This window comes from Saimiri boliviensis, chromosome 1 (assembly GCF_048565385.1).
Source record: "Saimiri boliviensis isolate mSaiBol1 chromosome 1, mSaiBol1.pri, whole genome shotgun sequence".
NCBI classification, from domain to species: Eukaryota; Metazoa; Chordata; class Mammalia; order Primates; family Cebidae; genus Saimiri; species Saimiri boliviensis.
In genome coordinates this window covers 285910299-285925417 of record NC_133449.1, presented here as the reverse complement: position 1 = coordinate 285925417, position 15119 = coordinate 285910299, and the positions used below count along the sequence as shown (strand labels likewise).

Sequence of the window (15119 nt, the reverse complement as noted above, 5' to 3'; positions counted from 1 at the left end):
GAAATGATCTTCCTCAGAAACTATGGAGAAATAACCACTTGAACCCAAACTCTAAAACTGTTTTATTGTCTCAAACTGTGCTCGTCAGAGTCCTAGCCAAGTTAATTTGTTTCTTTCTTTCTTTCTTTTTTTTTTTTTTTTTTTTGAGCCAGATTTGTTATTACACTTTTAGGAAAACGGCCATATTTTCATTTTATTTCCTGACATACTTATTTCCTGCTTTTTTTTTCTTGAGACGTAGTCTCACTCTGTTTCACAGGCTGGAGTGCAATGGCATGAGCTCGGCTCACTGCAGCCTCTGCCTCCTAGGTTCAAGCAATTCTTGTGCCTCAGCCTCCCAAGTAGCTGGGACTACAGGTGTGCGCCACCACACCCAGCTAATTTTTGTATTTTTAGGAGAGGTGGAGTTTCGCCATGTTGATCAGGCTGGTCTCAAACTCCTGACCTCCGATGATCCACCCCCCCTTGGCCTCTTAAAGTGTTGGAAGTACAGGCATGAGCCACCACGCCCAGCTGATACATACTTATTTTGTTTTTAACATAGTTAATGTGTACTTTGGACACTGGAAATCTAATATGCCTTTCTTCTTGGTTGCTGAAATAGCATATTACTGGTTCAAGTTATTAATGTAGACAAGTCCTATAGTTATAAAGTCTATGCATACACCTAGAAAAAACAGAAGAGCTAATAAGATTCATGGGCAGTGAGGACAGCAGTGCTGTGAGGTCCACAGAGAAGGGAACAAGAGAGGACAGCGCAGGATAACTCTAAGCTGACCAGTTAAACCCATCCCAGCCATCCCATTTGGGTATCAGGCAAGTACATTTGTATCGTATGCCATCATAGCTGATGAAAGTAAGGTATAACTTGTCCTTTTGACATATGACTTATCTGCAAATCTTTCTTTTTTTTTATACCTCACCTTGTCACCTCCGTGCCCATCTTGTACCTTTCTGTTTTCACTTGTTCATTGGTCAATCATGTGTCTCTGTCCCCACACTCACTTCTGATTTTCTCTAATTTCTTTGACTTTGCTAGAAATAGCCTGTGCATCACATTGACACCACATGGCTGGGTGAGAAGTGATAAATCATCCACTTCAGGTGGCAGGCTTTTCTACATTATCTAAATGTAGTCATGTTTCTATGAAGCAGAGCTTGTATTAATAGACAAGGGTTTTTGCTTTGGTTGTTCTTTGATCAGGTGTTTTCCAGTCCTGTAGATATAGCCATTCTAAAAAAATCACTTCACTGCAATGCCTTCGTGTTCATCTTTTCTCCACATTTCTATCATGCTTTCTGGAGTATAAAGGATTTTAATTAAGCCACAGACCAACAGCTCAGCCTCCTGCTTCACGCACAATTGTGTAAGCTTACAGGGATGTCTTAGAGATACTGCAGGTTCAGTTCCAGACCACCACAATAAAGCAAGTCGCATGACATTTTTGGTTTCCCAGTGTTACAATAGTAACATCAAAGTTCACTGGTCACTGATCATAAAATAATAATGAGAAAACTCTGAAATATTATGAGAATTATGAAAATAGAAGAGAAAAGCACAAAGTGAGTTCCTCCTGTTGAAGAAACGGTGCCAGTAGAATGGCCAGAGGAAACACGTGCCTTTCTGGTGTGGCCATATGGAAAACGTGCGGTATCTATGAAGCACAATAAAGCAAAGTTATGGTAAAATGAAGTATGTCCTTATTTAGTCTTGCATGTGAAAGTTTGTACTATTACCCACAGGAAAGAAACCCTCTAAGACTTCACAGTGTATCTGAATTACTGATAATCTTCAGATGCTGCTGTCAAAAACTTATTTGTGGGCCTGATTTTCCTGAAAGGAATTATGTTTCTGATAGCAAGTCTGCCAGAAGTGCCAATTATTTATCAACGTAACTGCTAGTTATCAAGTACTTACCACTTAAGACATCCATCTGGTACAGTGTGCTGCAAAACCACCTCACCTTCTGAGGAGCATGATAAAATTAAAGACGATATGTAAAAGCCATTGACCAGTAAAAAGAGAATGATAAAATGTGAAACCAATTTCAGCTCTGTTAAAATGTGGCCTTTAATGGAAAAAGTTAATGGAATGAAAAAAGCTTGTGTTATTCATTTGTCCTCACTGCTCTCATCTATAGTAATCTCATCATTTCCCTTGGGGAGCTCTACACAGAAGCTACCAGTAAGGACACACACCTTCAATTTTCCTAACTTTGTATGACCAAACTAATTTTGTTTTTCTTCAGTGTGGTATTTATTTACAGAAACTTGCCCATTTACTGAAAACATTAAAGACTTTGACTCAAACTTGGAAAACTAATAAACATCATTTAGCAGCAATGAACCTGTCAACACATGGAAATAAGGTTTATGGTCATGCAAATGTCCATTTAACTTTGCTTGAGCCAAATAAACATAACAGTAAACTAATTAGACTGGCTTAAATCCCCATAGACAGTGAAAACAATTATTTCTTGAAGGGTTTTCTTGTTTTTACTTTAGGGCAAAGGTGCATAACTTCTTGTAATACTCCTGAACAGTTCTTCAAATCAGGCCAGATGAAGTTGACAATAATATAGAATGGCTACCTTGATGTGCAAATGGTTGGGCCTTTAATTAGGTTCCTTTATATCATTGAGAAAGAAGCCAGGGAATGCATTTGTGCAAGGATGATTTTAAAAGAGGATGGTCTGCCTTTTAATTCCATATGGGAGGAAAATTCATAAAAAACTGAAAAAAAGCAAAACGGATTTTTTCTAACAATCTACTCACCACTAGCCATAAAGTGCCTTTGTTATAGTTTGGATGGCTGATACATATTCGGAAGCCATCTCTCTACTTTAATGTTTTTGTTGTCTATTACTTAATGGCTCATTTTTGTCTCAAATTTAGTACCTGAAATATTCAAGGTTTTTTAAAGTATTCAAAACCTTCAACTATTCCCTAGAGCTTTAATCTCTGAATCAGAGAAACTTCCTGATTAGTAAAACAGACGCCTGGTTTGGCCCCGTGTAGTACTGAGCTATGAGTGACATTGTCCAACATTTTTCGTGGTTTTTCTCTGTGTATATTGGATAAATTTTGGATGAGTGAGGCTAAATTTTATTTTAGATTTTAAAAAAAAAATCATGTAATAGGATGCTACCATAAGTCTTACTTTATTTACATATGTGTACATGTGGGTTCTGTGATTATAAGTCTAGAATATAAACTACATGTTGAAAATTGTGAATACTCATTTTATGTTTGCATAATATGTACATGCTAGAAAACGTCTTCAGAGTGACTGTAGCTCATGTGGATCTTATACTCTGTAGCTCATATGAATTAAATGGGGATTTGGTTAATCTGCCTTGCCACGTACTGAGTCCTGTCTTCAGAAACACTTGTCTTTCTGGTATGGCCATATTAGGATAGCTACCAATCTCTGCACACATCTTAGTCTGGCACTTTTGAACATCCTTGTGTCTACCAGTGGAAGGTATGAAAATAAACAAAGTCTACACTTCTTTTTGTAGTATAAGAATTGATATAGAAATATAACTTTTGGCCAGGCGCAGTGGCTCACACCTTTAATCCCACTGCTTTGGGAGGCCATGGGGAGTGGATCACTTGAGGTCAGGAGTTTGAGACCAGCCAGGCCAGCATGGTGAAACCCTGTGTCTACTAAAAATACAAAAATTAATTGGGCATGGTGGTGCACACCTGTAGTCCCAGCTACTTGGAAGGCTGAGGCAGGAGAGTTGCTTGAACCTGGGTGGTTGAGGTTGCTTTGAGCAGAGATTATACCACTGTACTCCAGCCTGGGTGACAGTGCGATTCTGTGTCAAAAAAAAAAAAAAGAAAGAAATACAATTTTTGACCAAATTAGTACTTCCATATGTATGGTAGCATAATGAGCTAAGATCCAGACTACACTAGAATGTCTTTATAAATAAACAATGGTTGATGAGTTTGCCTGAAAGTTTCACTGTGCCTGAAGTAATGCTGTTTATGTGAATTCAGATGTGTCAGCCATTTCTCATGGTCTTAGGAGAGCAGCAGAGACGCTTAGATTCTTAGAACATGAAAACTGACAGAGACTTAAGTGTCCATTAGATTAATCCATTCATTTCATATTAACTGCATATCAAGAAGGTAAGTGATTCGCAGAGCTACAACCCAGATTCTGGCCATTTGACTCAGGTTGTTGCTGTAAACATGAGTACTGGTATTGTATCTGGAGTGCTCTAGTCCTCACAAAGTGCTTTTCCTGCCAGAACTCTGCACTGTTGGTGCCCGGACCTTTAGTCCTGATCATTAGGTGCACAGGATCAGAATTATTTTTGTGTGCTGCCATGTGTATAATCCTTGTTTGTTCAAAATACTATGATCATTTATCTTACATAAAACATTTCCTTGTTTATGTGCTTACTGTTGAGCTCATGATCATCTGAAATTTTTAGCGTTTGGTTTGCAATAGAAACTGGAACTATCTGCTCCATGTAGAAAAACAGATATTTTCACTATGCTTGCTAATTAGGCCTAGTTAGAAATAAACTTTGTGAAGTTGTGAATGCATGGTGTCATGTGAATCACAGTAATTTATGAACATGTCAGTTGCAAGATGTATTAGTTCATTTTCACGCTGGTGATAAAGACATACCTGAGACTGGGCAATTTACAAAAGAGAGAGGTTTAATTGGACTTACAATTCCATGTGGCTAGGGAAGCCTCAAAGTTATGGCAGATGGCAAGGAGGAGCAAGTCCCATCTTACGTGAATGGCAGCAGGCAAAGAGAGAATGAGGAAGACACGAAAGCAGAACCCCCTGTTGAAACCCACAGATCTTATGAGGCTTATTCACTGCCAAGAGAATAGTATGGAGGAAGCTGCCCCATGTTTTGATTATCTCCCACCGGGTCCCTCCCACAACATATGGGAATTATGGGAGTACAATTCAAGATAAGATATGAGTGGCAACACAGAACCAAAGCATATCACAAGAAAACATTGTTTTGTAAATAGTAGGTTGTTATAGTAAAGGCAAATGGGCCCTAGAAATCCTAGATAACGAATATCTAATAGACATGTACAATTTGAAAAAAAAAACACAGCTAATGAATGAGACAATAAATTTTAATTAGGAAATGCCCCATCAAACTCATTTCATATAAAATGATTGATTAATATAAATCACTCTGGAAACTACTTATGTAAATAGTAGCCTGTATAGTAGAATCAAATGCGTTAGAAAAATTGGCTAAATTGATACTATAAAAATGGAAATGAGAAAGATCCCATTCATAAAAATATTGCAAAAAAGTCATGAAATACCTAGGAATGAATTTACTGAGAAAAACTCTCTGAAGAGAACTGTAAAATTATATTGAAAGACATAAAACCCAAATAGGTGGAAAGACAGACCACGTTCCTGGATAGGAAAACTTAATCTTATAAAAATGTCACTTAAAAAAATTAACATATAAATTTAATGCAGTTCCAATCAGAATTTAATTTTTTTTAATTTTGGAATATAAGAAGTGATTAAAAAGTATTTATGGAAGAATAAACACATGAAAATTGACCAGAAAATGTTGAAATGGAACAATAGCAAGGCAATTTGCCCTACTTGATGTTGAAATCTTATATAAAACTACATTATACAAATAACAACAAAAAAAATAGTGCTGACCTGCAATAAACAGATAATTCTATAGAACAAATAGAGAGCATTTAGCATGTAATTAATGAGGCTATAAGTCAGTGAATAAATTATTAATTATTCAATAAATGAAATCGAGAGAATTGGCAGTACTTTTGGAAAAAATTACAATTTTATTTTTGGCCTGGCACAGTAGCTCACTTCCATAATCCCAGCACTTTGGGAGGCCAAGGCAGGTGAATCACCTGAGGCCAGGAGATCGAGACTAGCCTGGCCAACATGGTGAAACCCCATCTCTACTAAAAATGCAAAAGCTAGCTGGGCTTGGTGGTGGGTGCCTATAATCCCAGCTACTCGGGATGCTGAGGCAGGAGAATTGCTTGAACCTGGGAAGTGAACATTGCAGTGAGCCAAGGTCATGCCATTGCACTGCAGCCTGGATGACAAGAGTGAAACTCCATCTAACTACAAAAAAAAGTATTCCTTTTTCATTATACAACAATGGATTACAGATGAATGAGAAATCTGAATGCCAAAACATAAGACTACAACAGTCCTGGCAGATACTGCAAGAGAATATCTCAGTAATCAGTGTGTGTGGTGAGTTGCTGTTGTTGGTTTTTTTTTTTTAATTGCATTTTAGGTTTTGGGGTACATGTGAAGAACATGCAAGATTGTTGCATAGGTACACACATGGCAGCATGATTTGCTGCCTTCCTCCCCTTCACCTATATCTGGCATTTCTCCCCGTGCTCTCTCTCCCCAACTCCCCACCCCCACTGCTGTCCCTCCCCTGACAGACCCCAGTGTGTGATGCTCCCCTCCCTGTGTCCATGTGTTCTCATTGTTCAACAGCAAACTGACACAAGAACGGAAAATCAAACACTGCGTGTTCTCACTGATAGGCGGGTGTTTGTTTTTTTACCGCAAGACCAAAACCATGAAAAAATAAAATGACATATTTGATTTCATAAAACTTAAAAATGCAAAGACTGCATGTAATGGACATTTTAAAGAGCAACTTTTGAATCCTTTCATATGCTTGGGGAATTCTCCACTTTATAAATTCTGCCTAAGGTGGAAGACACAAGGTGAAAAAGCTTATTAATGAGTGAAACCCTTCCTGTCTCCTGGACCTTCAGCTTTGTAAACTAACGCTTCAGTCCAAACTTGGTCTTTAAAAAACCTTGACACTTTTAGGTGATTTCTTTTTACCTATTTATATGGTGACCACTTCTTTCTCCTGTGTTCTGCCAAAGTTGAAAGGATTCTTGTCTTCTGTCTCTCCTTGGAATTCAGTTTAGGTTGCTCCAGGAGCTCAATTCTTAGAGGGGGCTCACAATTTCTTGGCTTTCATTGCCAAAGTGGGAACACTTGCAACTTTCTACACTCTCAATTGTTATGATTTTGAAGTTGTTTACCATCTTAGATGCAGTTTTATGAACAGATTACAATTTGTTTACAGCCCATTTAAAGTAGCCTGAAATAAAAATAGTCCTTCAGAAGAACAGAGTAGAGAAGTTCATATCCACATCTATGTACTTGTCAATGTGAATTCAACTTTTACTGGGTTTCATGAATTATTGTATAATAATGTATTTATGCTCAAGATATCTGCCAAGTCATTTTCACATATTCTATCATTGTTAAGCCATTTGTTTCCAACCCTGCACTTTGGGTTGCTTTTTTAATCTCCTGAGCAAAGTTTTTATAAATTATCAGTTTAAATGATAGTTTTAGAACTATGCAATCTTTTTAGCTCAGGATCTCCATCTATATAAAGTGAATTACAGAATCAGCATCTATATCTATACAAAGAGAATGATATAATCAGGATCTGGAGGATCCTAATCTGTCACTCAACAGAGTTGCTGTCCCTTCTATTAGTCATTGATGAAACTGTTGAATAGGTCATGACGGAGTCCAGATTCAGTTCTGTCCAAAATAGCACCTCTAAATTTGATTCCAGTTCATAAATTGGTACATTTAACTTGATCAAATTTACTTCATTTTGTTTTTATTTCTTTTCTTTGTTGTTGCGTGTAATACTGATCACATAGGAGTTCTGAGTTGTGTTTTTGGAGGACCACATATACATTTTTAAATGTTTATTATGTTTTTATTGTGACAAAAATACACAGCATGAAATTCACTTTCTTAATTGTTTTTAAGTGTACAGTTCAGTGGTATTAAATACAGTCATAATGTTGTACAATCATCACCGTCATTCATCTCCACTATCTATTATGTTTACAAACTATTTGTATAACAACTTTGTGCAAGAAGACAGTGGCGTCAGCTGGACAGTAAAGCCATGCTGCTGTTAGTGATCATTACTTCAACTTACACTTTCACACCATCCCTTAAGAATCCATAGTAACAGCTACAGTTTGGGGAGTGTACTTGCTCATTTTTTGAAAATCATAACATTTGTCCATTGATTTTCTTATTCTTCTGGCATCGTTCTCATTTTCTGCAGTTTTTCAAATGTTATTTTCAGTGATTTTAGGTAAATGTTCTATTGGTACTCTAGAACAATTTTCACCTCAGGTTGAAAACTGGAACTCCCTTGGATCGTATCACAGCTATTATCTGACTTTCTATATTCACTTTTGGATTTGCGGCATTTACCTATTTTTGTTCCACCATTTTCAAATGGTGGCTAATCTGCATTGTTAGAGAAACAAAAAATAAAGCGAGATAGCTCTCTCTTTGTCATTTCTTATTATTTCTAGGCTCCAAGAAGAGCTTTTAGCCCTGCCTTCATCTTAGTTGATAATTTATTAATGTGACATTGAGTGATTTATTTATTTATTCATTTATTTTGAGATGGAGTCTTGCTCTGTTGCCCAAGCTTCAGTGTTTGTAGTGGTGCAGTCTCGGCTCACTGCAGCCTCTGCCTCCCAAGTTCAAGTGATTCTCCTCCCTCAGCCTCCCCAGTACCTGGGATTATAGGCGCATGCCACCACCCTGGCTAATTTTTTGTATTTTTTTTTTTTTTTTAAGACAGAGTTTCACTCTTGTTACCCAGGCTGGAGTGCAATGGCATGATCTCGGCTTGCCGCAACCTCCGCCTCCTGGGTTCAGGCAATTCTCCTGCCTCAGCCTCCTGAGTAGCTGGGATTATAGGCATGTGCCACCATGCCCAGCTAATTTTTTGTATTTTTAGTAGAGATGGGGTTTCGCCATATTAGCCAGGATGGTCTCAGTCTCCTGAACTTGTGATCCACCTGCCTTGGCCTTCCAAAGTGCTGGGATTATAGGCATGAGTCACCGTGCCTGGCCAAGTTTTTATTTTAACATCAGTAATCTTGAGTTTTAAGTATTATAACCTTGTTTGCAGGATTACTGTGTTTTGAAGGTTGGAGACTTTCTGTACTTTAACTTTGTAAGAAATAAAAGAGAAACTTTATGGAGATATATTGATGCTAAATTGTAGTCACTGTGAATAATGTTGGAAGTTTAGAAAATAAATGATAGTACGTATATGCCAATAGCAATCTTAGGCTAACATTTCACATTCTAATTAATTGAAGCACACACACTTTCATTTGGAGTATGTTGTTTTCTTTTTCCTTTTTATAGTGATAATGCCTGCCAGAACATTGATCTCAAACTTAAATTAATTTCTTTCAGGCCAGTCTCATCTGATGCGATCAGCTTTACTATCTGAAATAAGGAGACAGTAGCAGGAAAGAAAACACCATCAAATAACAGTGTACTACCTGTGAGGCACTACTTTCTAAAACTTTAACCTCTTATTTTTGGAAAAGACTTGAATGTCTTATTCCTGGAAAAGAGGGCTCTATGCATGATAACCCTAAGAAGAGTTTCTGGGAAGTTAGGGTGAGGATCACCCTAAATTTGCATGGTGGAGTGTAAACTTCATTGAATTTTGATTTTGTCTAAGGAAGTTGGCTGACCAGTTCATTGGCGTTACCTGTTTTTGACTGGTTCAGCAATATAGTTGCTGATTCTACTTTGACATTAAGCACATCCTTTATTTTTCTCTGCAAGCCTACTTCTCTTTTGTTCATTCACCCTATCTTGTAGGCTTAAATCTTGCTGGGTCTTGATTCTTCCCGCCTGTGTGCCAACATTCAGGTGATATCTAGCCCTGCAGTGTGCTCCTTGTTCTTTTCTTTCCAGTCACTAGAAACTTTCATATGGTTCCTCATTTATTTTTGCTGGTATTAGCCTTCCACTTGGATTCAGATCTCTGCCCGGCAGTTGTGTGGCCTTGAATGAGCTCTTTGATCCTCTGTGCATCTTAAAAATGTTGACAGTAATATTACCTCTTCATAGGTTGCTGGAAGTGTTAAGTGAGTACAGTAGGCAGACTAGTAAACATTCATTGTTTGTATGGTTACCTCTGCCCCTGTAACTACTACCGTTACCGACACCTCGACCCCCATACTGCAGATCCAACCTGACGAGCCATCTAATCTAGCAGGGGCTCTAATCGGGTTTGAAAACTGATTCTCACTCCTCAGTGAGACACAAATGGCCTTCTCCATCTCAGCTCTCCTGAAAACCACATCCCTGACTCTGTTCAACTGTTGCCTATGTCTCTATCTTTGCATGGTTAACTGAAAAATTCTATACTGACCAGCTTCTACATTTTTTCTCAAGATCATGTCAAATCCTCTATTTACTTCCTAGTATCCCTTCCTCCTACTCCTTTGGTGGTAGAACTTCTAAATTTTTGAGAGAGAGAGAGAGAGAGAGAGAGAGAGAGAGAGAGAGAGTGTGTGTGTGTGTGTGTGTGTGTGTGTGTGTGTGCGCGCGCGCGTTTTCCTGGAATAAAGAATACATTTCCCAGAAGTTGGGTATGGTCATTTGACTAAATTGGGTCCAGTGTTAGTAAGTGGGTGCTGTGCATGAGCCTTCTGAAAAATGTCATTAGATGGAAGGAGCATGCATGCCCATTTTTTCTTCCTTTCCTCGTAATGACTGAGGATCATGAGCAGCCACCTCGAACCATGAGGTGGAAAGCCATATTTGGAACACAGCAGTACAGCAAGATAGAAAGAACTTGGGTCCCCATTTGCCCTGGCCTGCTAGCCTCCAGGCTTTTTATATGAGGAAAAATAAAACTCATCAAGTGGATACTGTTATTTTGGACTTCTGCTAGTGCAGCAGAACTCAGTTCTAACTTAGGTAAAGACCTACATCAGGAGTTCTCCTTTGTCTCTGCTCCCAACATAGTTTGCATACCATGAAATTATATTTCTTGTCAGATTACATGTCTGCATTTCAGTTTTTCCATTTGTGAAATGACGATGAAAAATGAAAGTGTCTATCTGAGGACTGTTACCATGAGTAAATGAGATAATATATATAAAATGCTTAGAGTGAGTGATCAATAAATATATAGGCCTTATTGTTGCTGCTGCTGCTGTTAGCACTTCCGTGTCACACATTACACAGTGAGTGCTTCAAAATTCTGGTCTCTGTAATTACTCATCTTTGTGTTCCTTTCCAGTGTTCATGTGCTCGAATTTGACATACTGAGCAGATGCTAATTGTAGCCCATCAATAAAATGTTCTTTAAAAATAGAATAGAACTTGTCAAAAGCATCCAAGTGTAGATTTTTTTTGTATTGAGGTATGATTGACATATTAAAAGGTGTACATAATTAATGTATACACCTCGATGAGTTTGATGATAAGTACAGAAATTTTAAGCACAACGTGGTGACCAAGAAAATGCACTTCTCAGACCTCTTACTGAGGAGGAATAATTGACTGATGGCCCCAGCTGCTGTGCTCTGACTCACCAGTGCCTTTACCCGAGAGTTGTGCTGAGCATGGCCAGTGATTGGTCATGGAGGAGATACTAACGTGGGATGCAGGACTGCTCTTACATACTTTTTAGACTCAGTGACTCCTCATCGGCTTTGCCAAAACTCTCTTATACTACATTCCAGTCTGAGACTCCCACCTCTCCACCAAAGAGATCAGCCCCGCATCTTGTTCTGACAACTCTCAACCCTCTGCAGCTCCTTCCATATTCTTCCTAACAGGTGTCACCTGTGCTCCCTCCCACCCATAAGTTACTTGAACATCTAATCCTGTCATGATAAGTTCCTCAGACGATGCAAACTAACACATACAATGATCATTATTAATATTAATGTTGATAATATAGGAAGAATAAAGGAATGCTCTCTACAGGAACTTAAATGTTGCAGTAAATTATAGTATTGTTTCAAAATATTTGCTGCCCCTTCTTGATGGAAGAGTATATGCCTCCATTTCATTGATGTCAGGCTCCTTCATGTCATTTCTCCTGCAATGAAATGTGAGTGGAAGTCATGTGTCACTTACAGGTGGAAGAGCTTTAAGAGACATCATTTGGTTTGTCTCATTCTCTTTCTCTCTGCCACAAAGACCACAGAGTATTGAAATGGAGATTGTGCCATCAAGATACAGTCTGTAGCGAATGTGTAATATGAGTCAAGAAAAGCTGGTGAATTGTTTTGGGAACTGTTTGTTATTGTAGCATTACCTTGCTTGAGTAGACTGATATATATATATATATATATATATATATATATATATATATATATATAAATTTAAATTGGATAGAGCAATCATATATAACAGAAAAAGTCTATCTTAAGAGCTAAAAGCTCTTTTTTCATCTGAATGAAGCAAAGAAATTATGTTGAAATTTCTTGTGAAGTAAAAATAACTAATAAAATTTCTAATTTCGTCATTGACCACATGACTGAGTCATTGTTTATCTCTATTATTTAAAATTAAATGTCTTTCTCCATATGGTTACATTTGTCTTTCAGCTTGACATTGGTTCACCTACCTGCCTCCTCTAACTTTTCCTTCATTACAATAGAGCCATCCTCCTAGTCATAGGGCACAATACACAGCCCGGATCTTTAGTTTATTGTCTACACTTACTGAAGTCAAAGTTAGTGGAATAGGCCAGGTGGCTCACGCCTGTAATCCCAGCACTTTGGGAGGTTGAGGCAGGTGGATCACCTGAGGTCAGGACTTTGAGACCAGCATGCCCAACATGGTGAAACCTTGTCTCTACTAAAAATACAAAATTTAGCCAGATGAGGTGGCACATGCCTGTAATCTCAGCTACTCGGTAGGCTGAGGCAGGAGAATTGCTCCAGCCTGAGTGAACAGAACGAGACTTTGTCTCAAAAAAAAAAAGTTAGTGAAATGAACAACTCATTTCTAAAGTTCCCCTATTTACAAACTCACAGCCCTTTCCTTTTCCTTTCTAGTTCTTTACTTACTGCATCAGTCTTTCCAAACATCCTCAGCTTTTATCCCCTGGTGGACCTAAGTGAAACATGAGTTGCTTTGTTGTCTCCTTTATTTTCTGACTTCATTTGCACAGATCTTCTTTCATTAGCATGCGAGAGGAAGGGCCTGAAGTCAAGGTAAGTGAGAGTGGTGCATGCTGCATTCCACCTCACCTTTGCTTCATTTGAACAATTTCAGGTGTGTTCTCAGCTCCTCGCATTTTTGTAGTGGGAAGAATGTAAAGTTGCTGTAATTCTGTACTCCATTTTTTCTGCTTTTTTACAAGGTCTTGTAGAACCATATACTGGTTCCTAAGGGCCTTTACTGTATCCCTTTAATTTTGACTAACTCTTATCCCTTCTTCCCTAATGTAAATGGATTCTACTTGAATTAATAATGCCATGCTAAGCAGTGGATATACTCTCTAACAGTATTGTTCATTCAATAAGGCCTCTTCTATGATAGGTAGAAATTTACCTACTTAGGCTTGGTAAATTAAACAATTGGTTTTTTCTTTGTTAAAAAATAAATATCAGCTTAGGCTAATAAATATTCCCAGTTTTTAGAATTCATAATTAACAATCCCTAACTCTGTTTGTTTTTACACTTAATCTTAGCCAAAAGACTAAAAAGCAATGATTTTGTTTTTGAGATGAAACTAATTCCTCTTTGCCTCAAGATGATTCTGTTCTGGTTCAGTTACCACAAAAATATTAGTGGTTGTGATCGGTGACTGTGGTTGTAGGTGTAACATAGGCCAAGAGTTTCAGAGTTGTGTCAACGGTGGTACAATTTAGAGGTGCAGTGTTGTATTGAAACCAAAACATTAGACGATGTCAAGATCCAACTTTGATTTTTTGGGTTATCTTGAAGGCTTGGTCTGATCCATCTCTTCATGGCATATAGGCAGAGAGAAAGATACAACCTGTGAAATGCATTTTGGGTTCCTTAAGTCAAAGAGGCATCTTATTAACAAAAGAATGTTAAATATTTAAACATAAATGTTTATAGTAGGTCTGAAACTATCCCAGTTAGTGGGATCTTCTAATGCTAATCATGTTAGTTACTGTAAAAATCCCCTCAAAATTAGATAAAAGCAACCTGGACTCATCTCATGACTATACTCTGGGTTATGTCAATGAAAGGAGCCTCTGCTTTATTTTGCAATCCTTTTAGGGAAAGAAAAAACCATGGCACTGACTCTCTGTGTCTTTGTAGGTATCGTTTGACCATATAAGAATACAGCAAGGAGGGATATTTTCAAGACATCTTAATGTCTCTAAATGGATTTCTTCCAGGAACATTAGCAAGTAATGTCTTTAATGTCTTTAAACTACTTGAAAGAGGTATTATGTTAAAGATCTTTAACTCTTCAAAATATCCTCAAAGTTTATTTTATGTGGTTAAAACACCTTTGACTAATATTGCCTCTCTTTTTCCTCCTATTTAAAGTTAGATATATTAACGTTTTCATTTAGTTTCTAAAAATGATTCTGTTTTCATAGAGTAATTTTACTCTGGAAATAACATTCTAGGAAGTCATTTAAAATCTGAAGTTATTCATTCCAATATGATTTTGTAATCTCTTTTCTTTTATTGTTCTTCTTCTTCTTCTTCTTTTTTTTTTTTTTTTTTTTTTTTTTAGATATAGTCTCACTCTTGCTGCCCAGGCTGGTGTGCAGTGGCATGATCTTGGCTCACTACAACCTCTGCCTCCTGGGTTCAAGCAATTCTCCTGACTCGAGCCTCCAGAGTAGCTGGGACTACAGGCGTGTGCCCCGGCTAATTTTCGTATTTTTACTAGAGACTGGGTTTCACGATGTTGTCCTGGCTGGTCTTGAATTCCTGATCTCATGTGATCCACCCACTTCTGCCTCCCAAAGTGCTGGGATTACAGGCATGAGCCATTCTGCCTGGTCTGTAATTTGTTTTTCTAAATTTAATGTCTGTCAATTGTCCACCTGTCTTTTTTCTTCTATTTTGTAAAATGTATTTGATTTCTATTTTTATCCTTATTTGATTGTTCCACCAGATTTTCTAGATGATTGAAAGTACTTGATCTGAATGGTATTCCATGGAGTTTCCTTGGACCCTTGAAAGCCATTGAAGTTAGCGAAAAATACTAAATAATCAGATTGAAAGTAATATTCCCAACTCCATGCATGGCTTATAATACTTTATATGTAAAGTCATC

General features: G+C 37.7%; 1 protein-coding gene across 4 annotated transcripts in view; it reads left to right on the top strand.

Annotated features, from left to right (window-relative positions):
* The window catches only part of FBXL7 (F-box and leucine rich repeat protein 7), a 424178-nt gene that overhangs the window by 142294 nt on the left and 266765 nt on the right, over positions 1 to 15119 (top strand). The window lies entirely within an intron of this gene.